The following is a 19,178-nucleotide window of genomic DNA, read 5'->3' as shown; positions in this document are numbered from 1 at the left end:
AGGTGCACTTGTCTGGGATATACATGTTTTGGTTAAGATCGCCTTTGAATTTTATAACAGAAATATTATTAAAATTAATCCCTAGTACCTCTGTCGCCTGTTAATGATTCACAAAAATCCTTGCCTAATAAGAGCTATTTTCTGAAGAGCTCACATTGAATTGCAAATACTCCTTCTAATCTGAATGACATCCACAACTCACTTACACAGCCCTAGCTGGAGACAGAGCCGTTCCTGCAAGTGTTGGACACTCATTATGTGCAATGTATTGTCTTGAGGGTTGTGTGGAAGGATGTTGGATAAAGCACAGATCTGCTACCAAAAAGCTTAAACTCCATCATGGGTGGGGTGGGATGGACACATGAAAACCACCCATAAAATGGAGGCTATTTGGAATGATATCAGATCCAAGAAAGACCTAAAGTAAAGATTCATTAGATTTGAAGGCAAGAGAGAGAGTTCATCTGATGGCAGAGCCCAAGAGAGCCTTCATGGAGCAGGTAGCATCTGAACTAGGCTTGAACCATTGGGATTAGGAGTGTAGAAATGGGGCTGTGAGTGAGGACTGAGGTGCAAATGTATTAAAAGGCGGGAAACTCTGAGAACAGACATGACAGGGAAAGGAGCTTATGTGTTGTAAACTGGGAATAGTTTCTGTTTGGCGGAAGTACAGATTTCATGTAGGGATTTGGTTGACAGTAACCTTGGGAAGAAAGTTGGAAATGATCTTAAGAGCCAGTGGAAGATGTTTGGGTTGAATTTAGCAAGCAGTGGGGAGCTGTCCCTTACTCCACTGGCTTATTCTCAGTTCTCCTTCAGAAAGCTCTTCAGTCTTGCACATTTGAATTATGTGTGTGTGTTAATTGACATTTTAATTCTTTTAAAATTTATTTTGATAATCTATAAAAGAGATTATAAAAAGAAGGTAAGTTTGTCGTAGGAACTAACAGGAAATGGAGGGTGGAGAGGAGGATTCCATGTATTGCCCTCTGAGAGGTGACTCTCTCTTATAAATTGCAAAGAAGGTATAATCCAGAGTAGTGGCATTTTTTAACTCGGAAGCATTTGATTTTATGCCTCTTACATGGAAGGCATCCAGCAATGTGTTAGGTGACACGGGAGGGATAAACTTAGGTACATCTTCCTGGATCATCAGTTTCATTCATAGTTTCACTCCACACTATATAACTTAAAGCTTTTAAAAATATATTAGAAACAATTATATTTATCCTTAAATTTAATTTATACAGTAATTAACACTCGTCTAAAATCAGTCAGAGGTACCATTTTAGATTTAAATGTGTTTTCCTCTTGTTTTTTAAACTTTAATGTTTACTAACACTGGTTATGTTAGACTGTTTTAATTAAGAGCTCTTTTTCATTTAAAAAAAGTATATATATACATAAAGAATTAAAAAAAAAAGCATGCTAATCCTTCATTCTGTTAATCGTACGCACAGGATGCCTGACTCTTCACGCTACGTGGCTTTAATAGGAGCAAGGCACCCTAGTGGCAGCCTGGTGAATTGCAGGCATAGGGACAAGAGGGAAGTAACCTTTTGAGTGGTGAATGTGAAAGGCTAAGTTTATAGAGGCAACATACATGCTACGGATAGGCTCAGCCAATATCAAGCCTGGCATAGTTTACCTATGTTTTTCCTGATCGTTACTCCTCCCCTGCTATCATATTTTAAAACTCCAGATATATTGTACATCTGCTTATATTCTGTGGTCCTTTGGAGGGCCGCAAATCAGTAGGATATCTAAGATTTTAAAACCCATTAGAACCAATTTTTGTCCCTTCAGAACATTATTTCCCGTTGGTGACACATGATCTAGAGTTTTCCAGCCTCTTCCTCTCTGGGGTGAGATCTTGTCCTCACACTCTCGCAACTACTCTATACTGGATCACCTGGAGCCACCCTTCTATCGAACAGAGACTTGTCAGAGAGTCACTTGCTGAGATGCCTGCTATTGAAACCCAGAAGAGGTCCCGCTACTAAACATTCCTTATTAACGCAAGTCCTCTTGTATCACCAAAGTAATTAGTCCTGCTGATTGATTGACCTTTTTGTCATTCACCTAGACTAGATTCATCCCCATTCTCAGGTTTCCCCTTTTCTTTTTATAGTCATTGCCCCAAAGTCCCTGCTGTATGGAGCCTAATTTTCTCTAGTTATAGCGAGTCCTGGAATTCTCCCTGCTAAACTGGGCCAACAGCAGATCCAGAGGTGCTTAAAGCTGGATTCCCATTCCTCCCAGTCCATTTATAAATGGTAATGGGTTGACATGCAGGAGAAGAGCTTGATCTTCTATGCCCTAGAGCTCCCATTCCTCTTCTCTTCCCCTGAAATCCAGACTCTAACTAGTAGGACTATGTGTGTCCTCTTGGGTTCTTTCCCACACTTAATGTCCACAGAAGTTCTGTAAGGCATTTATCAAGAACATCCCCATATTGCAGGTGAAGAAAAGGTCACACAGCTAATGCATGTTGGATCCAGCCCTTGAACTCAAGGATCTCTGACTCAAAAACCAGTGTTCTTATCTTATATTGTATTTGAGAGGTCTTCCAAGGCCTCTCTAAATGGAAGTAATAACTTATTCTTTCCTCTCCTCTATTTCTAGACAGATCCCTATATTTGTCTAGTCATGTAGTCATTCACTCAGCAGCTATGTACTGAGCAACAACTATCTGATAGGAATTTTGCGAGTCATTAGAGATACTATAACGAAAAGCACCCTTTCTGTTTTCAAGGGGCTCAGAGTTTATGAAGGAGATGGACCAGTGACTTGGTATCTCTAACTGTCTGGTGCAGTAATGCTAGTGAGAGCTATACGGTGCTGTAGGAGAGGCACCCTACCCAGTCTGTCTGGTGGTATGGAAATTGTGGAACACCCAGAAAATGTTGTGCTGGACAATCATCCTGTAATGCCATTTTACATCTCTGTGTCTTCCTCTCCATTTTTCTACTCTGTAAGATTCTCAAAGGCTAGCACTATCTTTTCCATGGTTGATTTTCCAGATGCAGCTATCATTTTGTACTTTGTCAAGGCTGCAAGTCCCAGAGCCCAGGGTGTTTCCCTTGCTATCTGCCACAAGCTCTTGTGTGCCCAGGAAGAATGTCTTTGGACTCTTCTGGTTTGAAGATGCAGCAGCCTATTTGAGCTAACTTAAGTGAAGACAGGTGATTTATTAGAGGACTACAGGGGTGTATTATGGAAATCAAGTGTAGAATACAGCTGATCCTTAGAAGAAAATGAGAATCAGATACAGAAAAAATGTCAGAATTCTCTGGTTTTCATTCTTCTTTCTCTTGTTAAACAAATATATTCCTTTCTATGTCCATGGTGTAAAATGTGGCCGCCTTACACCAGATTTAGTTATTTTAGGTTCAGTCACATGGAAAGACTAACCTCGCTCTCTCAGTCTCAATTCTAAATTCTCTGAAGAGACAATCAGATTGGCCCATTTTTGGGTCAGTAAGATATGGCTGTTGAGGACCCATTCTTGTAGAGCAGGGAAAGAGGTGGTGAAAAGCAGTTCTCAGAGAAAGGGGACATTTTTATGTGCTTATCAGGCACTGCAAGAGATGACTCCTATTCGAACAGTTGAGAGAAAAAGCTCTTCGGTGTTCCAGGATACCTCTCCCTGGATGTAAGAAGTTCATAAACTTCTAAGAAGAAGCCATTCTTTGAGGAAATGTAAGACTCCTCTGAAGCCATTTACTCACAAAGATTCTGGTTTTCCTGAAGGACTCTGCTCTTATTTGATCAAAGCAATGTTCCTTGGTTTAATCCCTTGGATAAATGATTTTTTCACCAAGAATAGTGTGCTATATTGATCTTGGACCTTTATATAATGTGTGTGTGTGTGTGTGTGTGTGTGTGGCAGGAGGTGGGGGGAAACTTCTAGCATTTCTAATACATGGACCAGAGTTAATCAAGGTATTTCCTAACCATACATGAGAACACATGAATAGGCTAGGTGGAATAAATGATAAAAGAAATTTTTAAAAACAATTAATAGCTGAGTTAAAAAGAAAGAAAAGGAAATATCCAAGAATCAAGGGCTTATAAACAGAAGAAGTCATGTCCAGAGTGGTTTAAGATATGAGACTAAACCCTTCACACTGATGTGGGAGATTAATACACTGCTTAGATCACTTTTCAAGCAAATAAGGAGTACCATGGACTTGTATCCATAACTCGTGGTACATGAAACTTCTACAGAAAAATAATCTCAGCTAAAGATGTATTCACAAAAACATTAAAAATCACATGGGGGAATGATCCATTATTAGAGAGAATCAGCTGACTCTACGAACAGAGGGATTGATGCTAAAATGAACTTGAGGTTATACAACAGTATTATTTAGGTAGGTTTAAATTGATTAAAGTCTTCATGCATGAGGAGGAAGAGAATCAATCCAAGAACAGGCAATTTTGATTTCAAAATCAGGAGTTACAGAAATAAAAAATATGGTCATAAATTAAACTTCAGTGAATAAGTCAACTAGCAGATTAGATAGAGATCTATTATTTCTTAATAATTCCAATCACCGTCCTGAAGGATAAAGAATTAGAAAATAAAGAAGTCACATTAAGAGATATGCAAGATGGAATAAGAAGATCCAAGAAATTTACTGGATTTTCTGGAAGGAAAGGTTATAGTGAATAGGAGAAAAACTGTATTATAGTTGCTAATTGTAAGTACTGATAAAAGATACAAATCTTCAGATTGAAGAGTTATATTGAATCCTAAGCAAGGTAAACAACAAAATGATCTAGAAAGATTGTAAATAAGCTGTAGAACACCAAAGATAAAGTGAAAACCTTAAACACAACTAGAGAAAAAAGATAGATTTCCTCCAAAGGAGCAGGGATTCCACTAAGAATAGAAATCTCCTAAGTAGGAGCATGTGTGAGAAGACAAATCTGCAACATGAGGTGAGAAATAACTATCAGTCCACCGTTAGGCACCAGGCTCGTCTACCATCAGGAGCATCTCCTCTCATAGAAGCTTGCTAAAATCATCATAGGAGGGTGGGCATTAGGAAGCCAGGAGGCAAAGAGTGGGATGGAAGAAACACTGGTGGTCCAAGATATTGGAAATTATGTGAGTCAGCCTGAAAGGATATTGATAGGAGGGAAAACACTCACATAGTAGAGGGTGAAAAACCAAGCAGAATTTCACTATTCTACCAGACAACAGGACTGACCAGAGTTCAAGTGCTCTTGGGTACATCTAAAATGATTCTATACGTTGTTAAGAAAGTGCAGTAAAAATTTAAGTTTAAGATTTTTGGGGGGAAGGGCCTGGGGAGGAGCATGAGAAAGGCAAAAGGAAAGCCTGGCAAATAGGTTACTATGTATAAAAGAAAATGGCAGAAATAAATCTAAATATTTTCATAACCGCAGTTAATAGAAATGAATAAATTTGCCACTGGACAGTCTGATGCTTATAATGGTTTAAAAAATATTCCAGTAAATAAATAAATAAATAGATAGATAAATAAATCCAGTTATATACTCTTTCAAAAGACAGACCTTCAATATAAAGGCACCTACTATGATAGTGGACTTAGGTTCTTTTTAATCTCTTGAAAACTCTAATGAAGTCACTAAAACTCCTTTCTCATGATAGATGCGAACATTCTCATGCACCTACTCTGGGGTACGGAATGCCTTCAATGAACAGGAAGTAACAGCAATCGAACATAGCTGGATGTGGGATTCCAAGTATTTTAATGCTTTATAACATCAAATTGAGGAACTGCTGATCCGTGTTTGCCCCAGGAGTAGTTTTCACAGATGGCTGAGAATAAAGCATACGAAAGGACATATATGTCTCCTTTTAGACAAAACGGACACATCTAAGAGCATATGGTATAGTTATTTTAATTATGAAGGTTTACCACACCAAGATTACTGATGAAATAGAAATCCGAAAGCCATGAAAGCATTAATTAGCTGTGGCAATGCTATGACATAAAGCTCTTGTTTTCTTGTTTTCCTGAAATTCATTTTTTCATGTTATTAAGCTGTTGATATTTTGATCATGCACGTAGTTCTTAAAAGCCAGAGTAGATAATAGGGCCAGGTTATGTTCATGTAACTGCACACAAACCAAATTTATAATTATATAAAATCCGCGTATAGACTGAGGCAAAGTTGGGTGGCTTTTGAAAATGTAGATAATCAAATCTCACTCCCTATTTATCTGAACACATCTATATTTGCATTCTCCTCCACCGATTCAGATAATGAAGGGAGAGCTGGCCTTGAGGGATCTGATCTAGCACATTCGTAAATAAAAAGTGACGTGTACAAGTTGATCCCCTGCGAGGATTTTGAAAGTCAGATATGGTACACTGATACACCGAGACAGGTGTTATGGGCTGAATGATTGTATTCCCTGGAACTCTTATGTTGACGTTTGAGCCCCCAGTGTGCTGGTATTTGCAGGTGAAGCCTTTGGAGGGGAATTTTGTTTAGGTGAGGTTGTGTAGGTGGAGTCCCTATGATGGGATTCGTGTCCTTAGGGTCCAGAGCTTTCTCTTTCTTTGCCTTGTGAGTGTGTGGTAGGAAGGCAGTCATTTGCGAGCTGGGAGAGAGGATCTTTCCCAGGATCTGAATCTACCAGTATTTTGGTCTTCGACTTACAGATTCCAGAACTGTAAGAAATCACTGTGTGTTGTTTAAACCGCTCGGTGTGTGGCATTTTGTTACAACAGCCTGAGCTGACTAAGACAATGGGGCTCCCTGATGAGGCTGGAATTAACAAGCGGATCAAACTGGAGGGGCCGTTCATTCATCTCTGTTGTTATGCCCACCCGAGCAAGGGGCATGTGGGAAGGGAGATGGCACCTTGAGTAGCCTGTAGACCGCATGCGCCAAATCTCTAGTGTGTACCAGTCTGCTTGTATGTGTTCATAATAAGAATATTTAAAACCGAACCTTACTTTACATTTTGTTGAACATTACAAGTGCATTACCCTATGCTTCTTGCCTTAATGGGCTCTCAGGAGGAACTGATGAGACATCCAGTTGCTGTATTCTTAGCTAATGTTCCTTTTGGCCTCATGGAGAAAATATCAGGCAGTTTTGTTTTTTTTTTCTCCAACAAAACCTCTTTGTAAATAAAGTAAAATATACATAAAAATTAAAAGGGAAGAAGTCACACATAAATTGTTTATGCAAATGGGCATCGAAACATATGAATCAAAGCCATTTTTAGTAACTTTTCTATTTACCGTATTTGTGAAGAGACTCATTTGAGCTAAAGCGGGTAGAGGTCATAGAGTTTCACAAACAGTGCTCATATTTTTGTGATTCTTGCTGATTCTGTTTAGTCCGTGCTTGTTCATATATCTGGACCCAATGGTGAGTTCAGGGAAAAGGAGAAATTTTGAGAAATCAGGACATTGGGAAGAGAGTTTTAAGGAAACATCTTTGACATAGACCAAGTAAAGATAAAGAACACTGAATTTCTGTGATAAAACATATTCCATAGTGATTCAAGCATAATGTGGAGTTCAAAGGATCACTATATATAAAGATATGAATTATTTTAGTGGAGGTTTTATTCTATTTTTCTGTTGGAAAATACATTTTTTCTAACTTAGTATTTTCAATGTTTGAAAATAATGTACATTCAGTAAAGTGCAATTAGATTACACACACATCTTAACAAATAATTTAAAGTCTAATATCTATTAAGTATTATGTCAATTTTTTAGTGGAGGTTTTATTTTATTTTTTTAAAAAAGATTTTATTTATTTATTTGATAGACAGAGATCACAAGTAGGCAGAGAGGCAGGCAGAGAGAGAGAGGGAAGCAGACTCCCCACTGAGCAGAGAGCCTGATGGGGCTCGATCCCAGGACCCTGAGATCATGATCTGAGATGAAGGCAGAGGCTTAACCCACTGAGCCACCCAGGTGCCCCATAGTGTAGGTTTTAAATCACAATGCAAGTTTTGTTCAAGATATAGCTTCCTTTAGGGTTGGCACTGGCCAATCTTTTAGGTGGTACGCCTTCTTTTCATATTTTTGATGAGCATTTTTATCATTATTCACAATAATCTTGTCATATCAGAGAAATTTGTGCCAATATTTCCCTAGAGATAGGGAGAGAGAAAGCAGTGAAGAGCAAGACCTTTGCAAATCACACAGAAAATGACGGAATCAAATCTACAGCTCTGGATTTGAAGGAGACTAAATTTAAATCAGGTGGTTATTTCAACTGGCCCAGGTAAACTTTGACAAGATTGCAAAAAATGCCTATTACTTCTGGTCATTCATTATAATAATTCACTGTTCATTAGCTCGTGTTCATTAAGTGGTTGCTCTATGCTTGGTACTGGTGAGGATTTCAGATGTATTTGTCTTCTTTATTCCTCTCAATAACCCTCCAGATTGCTACTATTATTATCTCTCCACTTCTAAGAGAAAGGAGGCAAAATCCAGAGATGGCAAGTTAAAGCTTGCTGGTAATTTGGTCAAGACAGAATCTGAACCCGTGTCTCCTGGACCCTAAGGACCATGTGTGTAATGGCTGTGTTAGATCAACCTAGATATCATCAGTAAAGAGCTTTTCAAAAAGAGTTGTAAAATATAAGTTAATGTTACAAAGATTCTTCATGAATAATTTCATGAAAAGATCCTTTCTCCGATAGTCATGTATTAATACATACTTAAATATATATTAAGTATGTAAATTAAATTAAGCTAGTGAACTTCAAGCATCCATATCTTGTCTAGAGAGGTAGGGCTGAGGGATGCTGATTAAGGCAAAATGTGGATTCCATTTCTTTCATTTTGTCATTAAAGTCTTTGCCATTGTAATGAACCCAAAGCACTTTATAAAATGGAATGAGTGAAATTAATAGATGGAGGCAGTTATAAGGGATTTCTCATTCCAGCTGGAACAATGTCTAGAGACACTGAAAATAATTCACTTAATCTCAACCTAATGTAGTTTCCCATTGAAATGGATAAACAAGTGCTTTCTTTAAACAAGATTTAAAACGAACAAAAAAGACCCACCCATTTAAAATAATATACAGGTGAAACCACTCAATCTGACATGTGCCTTCAAATTTCCTCCAGCGTTGTCATCTCAAACATGTTGGCTTGGGTTTGTGAGATAAATCGGTGATATTCAGCATCGGAAAAGTTCAGATTCATGTGTTACTGAGCTCAAGAACGCTGCCCACAAGTCTGTGAACGTTTGGAACATGTTCTAGGATTCTGGATGCACGAGTTCTTCCTGTCACAAGTTCCATTGTAGGAGTTTTGCCCACACCACATCATGAAGTTAAATTTGTGACACCCTCTTCAATGTGAAGGCAGAAAGATGAACAAACGTAACCAAATTCATGGCAAGAGAAAGAAGAGCGTGGAGACGGATGATAAGAACTCTAACATTCATCTGAGCACGAATATTAGAAATTACTACATAGGGATAGAAAAAAAAATGGCTTCAGTGAATGACTTGGTTTCCAGTTCTATGAGCAGGGCGATGTTTCTCTTTTTTAAAGGAAATTGTCTGCATTGCCCTTCTTCCATTGTGTCATATTTTATTTTGATTTAAAATAATTTCTGGGATTCTCTCGTTTTGCTGTCTTCTCTCTCTGCACTTTTCAATAAATTATCTATTTATTTACATGAAAAGCAAGCTGGGCTAATGCAAAGGCAACATGCAAGACTTTTTCTGGCCAATTTTCTAATGAAAACCAATGACAGTTTTTTTTTTTTTATTTGGTTATAAGTTTCATTTGCTTAAAATGAAAAATGTATTCTTAAAACGAAATAAAAAAATATCACATTATCAGTATTTCTGGCAGCAAGTGAATGAATCCTTATTCTGAATAGATCTCTCTGAATGGCCACTCTATAACTACCGTGTTTTGTTAGAAAAGTATATTAAAAAGTAGAAACAGCATCCTGAGTGAAGAAAAGGGATAGAAACAAAGTATAAAATATGTAATCTTTAAAAAGAAACTTATCAAGGAGAATCTTAGTGAAACTTTAAATGGGAGAGTCATACAATCCCAAGGCTTTCCCATTTCCTATTCAATGAATAATTTACTTTTTAGATGAGATTTGCTAACATTATTGCAGAATAACTGTAATTGAAAATTATTAAAGCTCTATCTTTATTGCATTTTAAAATCTGTGCATTTGGTGTTTGACCAGGTCTGCCTCATCATTAGGAGTTTTGAGGGAAAAGCAAAATTTCTGTCTCGCAAAGAATAAAGAGCAAAAACCTTAATTGCTTCCTTGTTTCCCACAAAGATGCTAATCTGATGAACTGAATGTCAGGAATAATAAGACAAAATGATGGTGTACACCCTGCAAAGAGAAAATAAAACATCTTTTTATGTAAACTGTCACCAGAACCTCAAGGAAACTCTTTGCTCTTTCCCTGCCCTGATTTTGAACTGCTTCATTAAAAGTAATTTTGTTTTTCAGGAGGATAACACCCACATTATTCTATAAAAATAATTTTAAGAGAAATCTTCAATTAAGAGGTTATTGTTGCCTGAAAGATTTTTCCATAGTTGGTTGGTAGCTGAAAATGTGATCTTCCCAAGTCTGAATGGAAATATGACATTCATAATGGTTTAAAATAGATAAGTGTCTTGTCTGTTTGAAATGCCAATGAACTTGGTATTATTTATCAGATCCTTTGAAAATGTTGGAATTTTCAGAAGACAGAATTTTCAAAAGAGGGAGAAATTAATCATCAATTCTTTCTGCCTTCAACTGATTGAAAAGTTAAATTAGAGAGACAGAGAAAGCCCTTGTTCAGTGCAGTATTTTGAAAATAAACGAGACATCGTGGACTCAAGGTACAGTCCTCCCCCGCCTGTGAATCTTCCTTTTGGTTCATTTGGGATGGAAAACCTGTAAAACTCACGCCACTGGCCATCAGACTGCCATCCAGTACTTGTCTTATCTAACTTTAGGTACTTGCTTGGTCCACTCCGCTATGTGATACAAGTTAAGATACATAAATACATATAAACCACTTAGAAGAGAATTTTAAATTCTTAATTCAAAAAAATCCCAAATTAATAATGTGTCTTTCAGAGGGTTTCTTCCCAGTGGATACAGGGAACTACACTTGTCGACTCAAGCCACAAGAATCACTTTGCAACTGAAGCAAGTGTCCTCAATTTGCAGAGTGTGCCCCAGTTCTTGTCACATTGTCTTTATGCATATAAGCCCCAGAGTACCCGTAGAGGGGTTTCTGTTGACTTAAGATGCCACTTAAAATCCTCCCCACCACCCTTTCAAACTTCCTTCTGAGAAACAACCGGTCTTCAGAAAAACTTACCATAAAAGGGTTTCAGGTCAAAGAATTCCGTGGAATTCTAAAGATTGAGTTATATTTGTGATGTAAAAGGTGTACCTCAGTGTATATGAAAGGCTCTGAGAAGTTCTGTATTCTTTTCAGCAATCTGTTCTACAGTGTTCAGTGTAGAATGAATTGCTCAGTGCACAACTTTCCAAACTTACTTAATGATGGACCCCTCTTTTATTCTCATCTAGATAATCCTTGTGAAGTAGAGACCTTCCTCTTTTACGAAGAAACAGGTTCAGGGAAGTCAACTGACCTGCCTTGGGTAGTACAGCTCCTGAATGACACAGCTAAGATTTGAAGCCTCTAAGCCTTCTATCTTATCAGTACCATGACCTAAAAATACAAGGAAATACATTCATTTGAATATATAGACTATTTCCAGTTATGGTTAGCGTCTTTTTTCTTGGCAATCTTTAGCAGATTTCTTTTTTCCCTCATGTTCATGCTATTGGGATTATGCAAACAAATAAACAAACAAACCATCCCTCCACGCAGTTACATTTGCTTAGAAAAAGGTTATTAAATTCTGTGCAGTCCAATAAATAGGAATGGGCCCAAATAGCACATAGAACACATCATTTTATAACCACTATGTAACAAATATGGAATCAAGAACAGCAGGAATCTTACCTTAAAGCTGGGAATGATAGGGAAATACTGGGTGAGTCAGTAGAGAAATATGAAATAAAGAAATCCATTTGCTTGGGAAGGACCTTTTTTAAGCTAATTTTAGAAATATTTAAAGGATTCAATTTTATATGCAATAGTAAAATGAAAGTTACATTTAAAAAATTTAAATGCATTTAAAGATTCCTGTCGATAAGAAAAAATGTATATGCTTTGAGTCTTTACGTAGACGTTTCATCTACATGTATCCCTTTCTTTATATACATGGATATTTTTGTGATTAGGAAAGCATGCATATGCATATACAAATATATATATATATATATAACTAATAAAAATGAACTTGTATCTGAATTGTTAAAATACACATTTTTGCTATTTTAAATGTAATATAATTTTAGATCTCTTTCATAAATGTCCAGTGGACAGATTTATTATTATTATTATTTTTAATTTCCTGCATCAGATCTAGGTCTCTGATAAATACCACAGACAACCCCAGCACTGTAGGATGGGCTTGACAGTTCTTCAATAAAGGACTGTGTGGTTTTTTCGTCAGTGTCTTCCTTCCAGTGACAGCTGCTTTGTTCTTTTCTAGTCAGATTTTCTAGTTAACACATCAAAAGTGTATCTGTGTACACGAAGTACGAAGAAAACAGTTCAAAGAGGTAAGAGATTCACTTTTAACTCTTGCTACATTTTCCCCACACTTGTCACAAAAGATGTCTCACATGGAAGCTTCAGAACAAGGTGAGGAGTTCATGATGGAGCCCAGGCACCCGTGGCATTTCAGAACTCTCGTTCTAGAGGGCGAGTTGGTCAGGCAATGGACTGAGAGTCTCCAAATCAGTGAGAACGAATCTGGGCTGAGGAGTTTGCCTTTTCCAGAGATAACCAAGCCCAAAGAGCCAGATACAGCTTTTTATATTTGGTTTATTGCTTAAAAGCCTGATTTCTTCTTGACATATCTTTGTGACAGTAGCTGTGGGCTTGACGACGCAACTCTGGAGCCATTGCTTGGGTCTCTGGCAGTAGGGGTTCCTGCACAACGTGAGAACTAAAGTTAGCCAAGCTTCCATGCTTAAATAAATGTTCTGGGGCTGGGACTTCAAGATCTTTTTGACTAGGGTGGCTAAGCCTGGACTGGAATCAGCATATTCAAACCCCAGGAGTGTGGTCTCTTACACCGGCTCCATCTTGAAGCTCTCCAGTGATGAGTGTGGGCAGAGGTCAGGTAGAAGGCAGCTTCTTTTCTCCTTCTCCCATCCGTACCTCCCCTAAGCCCCGAGTAGGGAAAATGTCTAGAAAGAACTACTGCCTCTCCTCTACCCCGCCCCCACCTTCAGTGAATCAGGTTGAAATACGCCAGCCTGGGGTTGTCCCATATGTATGTTTTTAGTGTACCAAGTGAAGCCAGAGCCATAAACATTTATTTTAAGGAATTTTTACATTCGATCTTTTAACAAAGCATTTGTGCAGGCATCGTGAGAAAAATAACTTTGTCTAATGTTCTTAGGCTTACTTTATAGTTGAGCATGGTTTTAAAATTTGATATATGTCAGCTTTTCAGAATTTGATATATGTCAGAATTCTAAGGGGCTCTGGAAATCTTCAGCCAGCCCAGGCAAAAGCCATGTGCACAGCAAACAAACAAAACAGCCTCTCATCTCCTGAGCATTCCCGGGACCGTGGTATGCTTGTGGTAGCCTGGGTGACAGGCAGGAGGGAGACAGGATAGTGACAGGGAGGGGACATGGACTGGAGACAGGCTGCTTGGGGTCCACTGAGTCAGCCAAATGGCTTACCTTCTCTAAGCTCATTTTCTTATCTGAAGTGGGGATTCTAATGGTCCCACACTCATAGTGGGTTGGTTTTTTTCTTTTGGAAGGACAGTTATGCATGTAAAGTACTTGGCCTAGTCTGGACACATGGCAAGAATCTCATTAAAGACTGAGTGACCATGTCATTGGCCAGGGTCTCTCAGACTTGGGATTTAATGATTACCTGTTGTGTTCCAGAAGTATAGTCTATCATAGTACCTCTGTGGACCCTTTACTTTGCATTCACTAAGACGTAGTCTTACCTATCAAGGATTGCATTCTTCACCTCTACTATGTGCAGCCTACAATCAGGAATGTGATGTTCTTTCTAGATCATACCTCTTTCCCCTTAATTTTCAATCATTAAAGAACATAAAGGACATAGGTATGTTTAATCAATAAAAATATAATCATATTACAAATACTTAAAGCACAGTAATAATTTTTTTTCTTTTTTTTTCCTTTCTTGAGAGAGAGAGTGGGGATGGAGGGCTGGGGGAGGATAGGGGCAGAGGGAGAGGGGGAGAGAGAATCTTAAGCAGGGTCCACGCTGGGGGATCTCGACCTCACAACCTGAGCCAAAATCAAGAGTTGGTGCCCCCATAGTAATAATTTAAAGTAACAGTAAATGTAAGTAGAAAAACAAGAGAAAACTACCACATATTTTATTCAAGGTCAAGAACTCTGGCAACAGGGCATTTTTACCTATTTCAGGCCTGTGTTCTTTAAATTGTTTTCCTTTAAAAATCATGACTTTAGAATCCATAACTTAAAAAGATTACATCTTTAGGTCTCAGGATGAAATTATTTTGCAAAATAAATGCTGTTTTAAAAAAATCTTTTAGTGTAAATTTTGAATGTACTGCAGTTAATAGCAGCACTCTCCAGTCTGTGAATCCTCTGCCAAATTTCCCTACCTTTATTAATTCCCAGGGCTTTTTCCCCCCAATATTTTGTTTTGTTTTGTTCTGTTTTCCAGTATTTACCTAAATTCCCTGGGGCATTCCAAATGCTGTTCTGAGTTCTGATGAATGTTCTTCCTTTTGGTTCCCAAACTTTTTAGTCTTCAAAATTATCTGAGGTACTTAAAATGATTCCTGGCACTTACCTGGTAGCTTCAAGATCAATGGTTAGTGCCTTAGACTCACCCAGAGGGCTTGTTAGCATATAGATTGCTGGGCTATGCCCCCAGCCTTTCTGATTCAGTGGGCCTGGGATGGGACCCAAGATTCTCTGTGTCTCACAAGTTCTTAGATGATGATGATGCTCTTGGACTAGGCACTGTTCTTTGGGAAAGGCTATCCAAGATCATGCTTTTTTGGGAAATGTTTGTTTTTAAGGCACTCCTAGGTGGTTCTGGTATTTAGCCGGGCTTGGAAACCAGCTTTCTGGTGATAGTTGCAGAGTATATTAACTATTCCCATGTCACCTGGATAGTGACCTGAACCCGGGGGTTGAAAACCTCCAAGGCTCTGGGGAGAATAGATCTGTTCTCAGAGATCTGAATATGTGCTGGACAGAGGTGTGGAGAGGGGAGGAACAAAAAGATTAAAACTAGGAGGTTTTAGAAGGTCTCTGAAGATTCTCTTTGCAAAATAATTTTGAAACACTATCAGAATGAAATGGAATCATCATCTGTGAAGACGAAATGAGCACACAGCCCAGCACCTGGCACTCACTGAGAGGGCAGAAATATTGTTACCTCTGAGCAAGATGGGTGACTGGGGTGCCCCAAGCCCCAGAGGCTGATTTACTCACTGAGTGTCCTGTTCAAGTCACAAATTATTGGATTTGATTTTTTTTTTTTAAGATTTTATTTATTTATTTGTCAGAGAGACAGAGAGAGAGAGAGAGCGTGCACTGGCAGACGGAGGCAGAGGGAGAAGCAGGCTCCCCGCCGAGCAAGGAGCCCGATGTGGGACTCGATCCCAGGACGCTGGGATCATGACCTGAGCTGAAGGCAGCCGCTTAACCAACTGAGCCACCCAGGCATCCCTGATTTCTTTTTTTTTTTTTTTTAATATTTAATTTATTTATTTGACAGAGAGAGGGAGAGAACACAAGGAGGGAGAGTGGCAAGCAGAGGGAGAGGGAGAAGCAGGCTTCCCACTGAGCCAGGAGCCTGATGTGGGACTCGATCCCAGGACTCTGGGATCATGACTGGAGTCAAAGGCAGACACTTAACCGACTGAGCCACCCAGGTGCCACTTGGCTTTGTTTTCTTGAACTTTCTCTCATTGTTGGGATTCATCATTGTGATTATTTGATTGCCTGTCTCCCCAGACAGTATCTTGTCTTACTCACCATTGTATCTCTAGCACAAATCCTAGCTCATAAAGATTTGTTGAATGAATGAATGAATGAATGAATGAATGAAATTAATGAATATATTTCTTTCTCTTCAATTCTCTGTCCAGATATTTGGCTCAGAGTAGGTATTCTAGAAATATGTGCTGAATGAACTAATGAATAAACCTATGAGCTAGTGGCATGACTAATCACAGATTTTCACCATTTGGGGAAGCAACATGTATTTTTAAAAAGCTCATCTAGTAGGTGCTGGGGAATACCACATACAAAAAAAAAAAAAGTCCAAATCTTTTAATGTTAGCGGAGAACATTTTTATCTGACATGTAAGCATCCTTCATGATTAGACTGTTAAAAGACCATACCTGCCAAATTTGAGGGTCCAATTCTCTTCAAAATTTGCCTAAAAGCAACTATAGTAGACATATCATTAAGTGCATTTTACTATAAAAAATGATCTATCAAAAGGAAATTTCATATAATTTTTTGAAGTTAAAAACACTTGAAAAATTTCTCTCTCTTTCTCTCTGTTATTTGGACTCACTGCCTTGTATGACAAGATCAATTGTGAAAAGCTGAGCAAGGCTAAAAAAATTATAATCTTAATCAAGTAAAATTAAGTGGAACATTTTGAATTGTCAGAGATGGATAGCATATATTATACTTATATGAAAAAGTGCTTTAAATAATGACAAAGACTAGTCCATTGAAGAGTATAGGCTTCTACGTCAATAAGAAGGTGGTATCTAATTCAAAACTAAACAAATAAAATATGTTATTTTTATTCCAAAAGGAAAAATACAATTTGTGTAGTCAAATCTTTATGGTCACTATTATTACTGTTAGTTCTCGGGCTTCTCTTGCTATGCTCCTTTTTCTAGGGATGACAGTAGGACAGAACGCAGAGAGAAATGGTCCACAGTGTTTTTTAGGATTGGCTAATCCTAGCTAATCACAGCTAATAAGCTATGAGAACTTAATGAGCCCCTAGAGTAGGACGGCAGATAAAAAAGGCCATACATTGCCACTTTCTGCACCTAAATCCAAGCAGACCTAAATGGTTGATAGTGGCTCCATTTCCCTTCATATCACGAAGGAGATACAAGGTTTCATGAGTTTTATTTTTTATTTTTTTAAAGATTTCATTTATTTATTTGACAAAGAGAGAGAGAGAGAATGAGCAGGGTTTTGACCTAAGTGGAAGGCAGACGCTTAACCGTTTGAGTCACTTGGTGCCCCAAGGTTTCACAATTAAAAAAAAAAAAAAAATATATATATATATATGTATATATAATGATTATTATTATTATTAACAAAAAGAGATGGAAGCTACTATGACTGATCAGCCCTGACAAGCTGGGGTGAAACCCATTTTCCATCCCTGAATTAGTCTCTATCCCACATTTTATCAATGGTCGTTTGTACTTTGGAGTACAAAGACTAGTCAGGACCAACCTGGAGGAAGTTCCTGGGTCAGCATGTTAGAGTTCACATCCTAAATGAATCAACTGGCCCGTAGAAGTTCGGAAACTCAAAGAAAGTTGTGTGAGGTGACATAAACTCATTTGGAGAGGTTTTCCTTCTTCCTGTTCCTGGTTTGCCGGCTTTCTTGTCTTCCTGCTGAAGCTGACATCACAAGTGCTTCTGTGTTCTCCCCATCTGGGACACTCTACCAAGTTGTGCCTTCAGTCTTCTTATCCTCTTCTCAAGTCCGGACTACCCTTTCTCCATCTGATTTAGTGGACGTCATTATGTAAATTACTAATAAGTTCATCCCACCAGTCCCTCAATTGTATTCCCTTGAATAGCAGTCCAACAGGAACAAGAAAAAGCATGACAAGGTTAAATCTGTATGGGACATGATTCACAGACCCTTCTTGGGGTTTCTCAAATATTAGGTCTGAAAAGTCCTGGGGTAAGAAACCAGTTTAATTTTTAAAACCATTTTCTATTTTATGAAGTAGCTTGGTGATTCAAAGTCAAGGATTGGAATAAGGATATCATATGATTAGGAGACTTTCTGTGTACCTCCCTTTTTAGGAAATTTTTATTGTAGAGACCCTCACTTGCTTTCATATTGCTCTTTAGATTATCCACATCTTTAAGAAGGGGAACAAATTCCTGTATGCTCTGGGGGTGACATGAGGCAGAGAGGGCCAGACAAAGGAATTCTTTTCAGTCAGGAGCAAGATAAGAGGCTTTTGGGGCATGAAATTAGCATGATGGTTTATTACTAATGATGTCTATTAATAACCCTCAGTATCTCTTAAACTTTTGCCTGGTGTATCTCGTAGTTCAGGAAAGTGAAAATTATTAAAAATAGAGAAAATGTACAGCGGTCTAAAAAATAATATTTCATGGGGTAGGTAAAGGTAATAATTTTCAATTCTAAAAACTACCTTACAAGGTTTATGTAAGCATCAAATGCATGTAAATCTTTAACACCAGGCCTGGTACCAATAAATATTTTCTATTAAAAATAACAGAAAAGAATAATTTTATTCATACTTACTTGAGGCTGAGATTATACATATCTAGGTTAATATTTTAATAAAAGTTGCCTTTTGGGGGATTGCATGCTTCCCAAATGGTCAGACTAGCATGGTTCTCAAAATATAATTGCATACTCTAAGGGCACCTGGGTGGCTCAGTCGTTAAGCATCTGCCTTCAGCTCAGGTCATGATCCCAGGGTCTTGGGATAGAGCCCCACATCAGGCTCTCTCCTCGGTGGGAAGCCTGTTTCTCCCTCTCCACTCCCCCTGCTTGTGTTCCCTCTCTGGCTGTCTCTCTCTGTCAAATAAATAAATAAAATCTTAAAAAAAAAGAAAAAAAATGTAATTGAACACTCTAGTAAAAAAAAAGGTAATATTGAATACTTACCTCTTTTCAGATTTTGTTTCAAGTGTTTCTCCCTATATTATATCTTTCATTCTTATAATGACTTTAAGAGGTAAACACTGTTATACTCATTCCACAGATGAAAACACTGACGTTTAAGCAAAAGTATGTAACAAAGATGACACAGATATCAGCTGGTGGAAAATATTTATGC

The sequence above is a fragment of the Martes martes genome (assembly GCF_963455335.1).
Source record: "Martes martes genome assembly, chromosome: 1".
Classification (NCBI taxonomy): domain Eukaryota; kingdom Metazoa; phylum Chordata; class Mammalia; order Carnivora; family Mustelidae; genus Martes; species Martes martes.
Note: the sequence above shows the minus strand (reverse complement) of the source record.